Source organism: Ictalurus furcatus, chromosome 15 (genome assembly GCF_023375685.1).
Source record: "Ictalurus furcatus strain D&B chromosome 15, Billie_1.0, whole genome shotgun sequence".
Lineage (NCBI taxonomy): Eukaryota > Metazoa > Chordata > Actinopteri > Siluriformes > Ictaluridae > Ictalurus > Ictalurus furcatus.
The window spans coordinates 4,119,762-4,123,223 of NC_071269.1; the positions used below are offsets into that span (position 1 = coordinate 4,119,762).

General features: G+C 34.6%; 1 non-coding gene across 1 annotated transcript; it reads left to right on the top strand.

Moving 5' to 3' along the window:
• Positions 1 to 244: 244 nt before the first annotated feature.
• On the top strand, positions 245 to 354 carry LOC128619941 (U6 spliceosomal RNA). Its single transcript, XR_008388039.1, has one exon. It is a non-coding gene; the product is annotated as a U6 spliceosomal RNA (small nuclear RNA).
• The last annotated feature ends 3,108 nt before the right edge of the window (positions 355 to 3,462 follow it).

Genomic DNA, 3,462 nt, shown 5'->3' on the forward strand with positions numbered 1-3,462 from the left:
AGCAGATATGGCTCCTTTCCATTTTACTGGGAATGAACACTCAGGTAAGAAGTAAACCACTTTTCTGGGTGAAAAAGAAAGATGAGTGTAGTTTAGTATGGGCTTTTCTTTTTTTACAATAGATACTACTTTGGCAATCCTGAAAACTGTAGGTGAATGACCAGATATGTTGAGCCATTTAAAATGTATATGATCAAGATGAGGGAGGAGGTCATTCAAGATAGTCCGTTGTAGGGAATAAGTCGTGGCTATGGCGGCACATATACTAATATTGGAATGATACAGAGAAGGTTAGCATGGCCCTTACCAAAAGAATGACTAGTGGAGTAGGTGGAGCCGGGGAAGAAGATAAGTGACAATGGACAGGAAGAGAAGGGGTAAACAGAGGAGGAAAAAGGGGGAAAATTGTAAACTTTCAGGTTTCCTTTGTAGAATGATGATTTTGCAGTATTTATTTGATATGCCCTATTTGTACAATATTGATTTTACATGTGTAGCTGGGGTAATGTAGTTATTTATACTGTATTTTTGGGATTTTAGTCCCATCTAAATCATTCATATCCATATTTTATAGACTGTGCATTCCCACCTCTGGATTATGATCATGATTGTGCCATGCTTTACCTATTATAAAAGGGTTAGGCCTGTTGCTGCTGATATTAACCTTTGAAATATATATTATGTGCAAATTGACATATTGGTAAAGATTACACCATATCCTATAAGAAAACAGGATCCACATGGAGACAACGCTTCCTGTCGACTCCCACTGGAAACAAACAGAAACTGTGGTATTTGCTCACTTTAAAATACAAAAGCTATATATATATATATATATATATATATATATATATATATATATATATATATATATAGAGATAGATAGATAGATAGATAGATAGGTAGATAGATAGATGACTTTTAAATGGACAGAGGCTTCAGCATTTCCATGTTATTTGGATAAATTACTAAAACCTCCCCTTAACAAGTCAGTTTTTACTTGATATTTCTATACCTTTGTAATGTACAACTGTTTTCCTTATATACTGCTGCTTCGGTGTTATATACACAGCGAAACTTTGATATTGGGGTGTGTGGCTATCATACTAAGAAATTTTTCATGTCATTCCCCATTTAATAAATGGTATTTCAAATATGTCTTACTTTCCCAAAATATGTCTCACTGCCCAAGACGGGAAATGGAGGCTGCCCTAAACCACATCCACAAAATGAAGTGAATATTATCAATTATTTCACAATGTTCATACTTCTGTAAGAGAAAATAACTGGAGCCAATCATGTTGTGTTTGGACAGAAATTTCATACCCATGCTTAGTCATACATTACTGCCTGGGGATATATGGTCTGGCAAAATATATTTATTATTTCACAGCTCCCAAACACATTACTATACTAAATCAGTCTAGTAAATAGAAATCAAACATCCCATCATTCTTTTCTGCAGGAATAAGTGTGTCGGTATTATGCCTGAATAATCACCAATCACTATCACAAAGAGATGGCTCACATAAATACATCACTCTGTCTGTGTTATAAATATCTCTTCCAATCATAACCCAAATGAGTACGTAATTTGTGTATGTTAGATATCGATTGAAGCGTTATTGTGTCCTTTCCTAGGTGTTAATAAAGATCAGGAGCAGTATTGTTGTATTTCACGTTGGCATAGCTATCGAACACTTGATTAAAGCATAACATTCACTGCGTAAAGAAATCACACTTAGCTAGCAAAGTTTTAGACATCTTTAGGCAAAAATGGCTCCTCAGCCTAACTTGATCGATGCAGGAAGGTAGCCTAGACAAGATTAAAAAGTAAATATCATTTTGGTAAAAACATATTTGTTTTCTTACAGCTGTCAAAGTATATAATTGTAATTTATTTGCTGTTTGACAAAATGTAACCACGGTGACATCCAGTGGGTTTTCCCAGACTGACATATATACAGTATGATGTTGTCTAGAGAATGTTGTCTAGATGTTGTCTAGAGAAATCAATAAACCACAACTGACATTGATTTTTCCCTGAGTGTTAAGCTGGCACACATGCCACCTGAAAGAGATTATTTGCAGTCAAGCACTGTGTAATGTAGAGCACAGTTTTCATTAATTATTGTAGTTCTAATTATGAAGAAAATTTGGTTAGGTCAAATATGACAAAACTGTAATAGCCAATAGTATTTGGCAAATTCCTTACATTAAATATGCAAAAATATACAAAAATTATAACTATGTTGCTTGTGTTACAGGAAATGATTCGAATTAAATTGAACTTCCAAATGAATTATTTCAGAATTATTCCATTGCACTGTTGAATCCTCAGATCTGGTCAGAAGATGTTGATTAATGTTCTATAACCAGCAGTTCTGACGATCTGTTCTGGCTGCAAGGCAAGGCATTAATGCGGTTGTTCTCTATAGTAACATATTACACAGGGACTTGTATTGTTGTATTGTTATTTATTTATTTATTTATTTTGAAACTATGTAATCATTGACATGGTGAAGCTTTCTTTGAAGAGATGTGTATTAGGCATTTTTGGAAGGAGTCTCCAGTGTCAGCAATTTATAACAGTCAGGGCTAAAGCTGTAACTTTAAGTTTTCTGACACAGGAAAGTGTTTAGAATATGTCAAGCTGCTCATGTGTTATTAGCTTCTCACAAGATACAGAGTCTGGTGATTTTTTTTATAGCTGCTATAATGCAAGTGATAACAGGAACAGGAACTAGTTTTGTGGACTTTACACATTAAATAACTACACACAGATAAGTGGTATGGAAAAAAAATGTTGCCAAATTGCTGTATTATAAGAAATATAAGAAACATAATCATAATAAGAATAGGATTATGAGAATATAATAAACTAGGGGTGTAACTATAGATCATGACACAATCCATCACGATGCAAAAATGTGATGAAGTGCATTATGGGAATGTGTGATTCACATTGTGTATATGAGCGTTCGATAAATTTTGCATCTTATGCAATTGCACTGTTTGAACACCAGAGGTCCCAATCTGCACAACCCATAGAGTTAAAATATACAGAGAACGTGCTGGGCTCAATAGCTCCGGGTCACAATGACCAACACACATTATATAGGTCATGTGGTTACACAACCACATTGTAACAGTTAAATACAGCTCTTCTGTAGCTTTCAAAAGCATCCCTATACCTCTGGAATCTAGATAGTGCAAAGATAGAGGCTGAGGAAATAGGGCATTTTAGCCGTCTTTGGAGCTCTATTCTGGTTGAAATGGCACCTCAGACACTGCTACTGTGACAGTGCAGCTCATTAAGTTTCAATCGATCATTTTCTCCAGGTTAAAGACTTTGTTTATTCAATTCAATTTTGGGGAGAATTTATAAATATATTTATTTCACTTTAAGATATGATGAACCTGTAGTAGCCAGTATCGTGAATCAACTCGAATTGTTGCAAA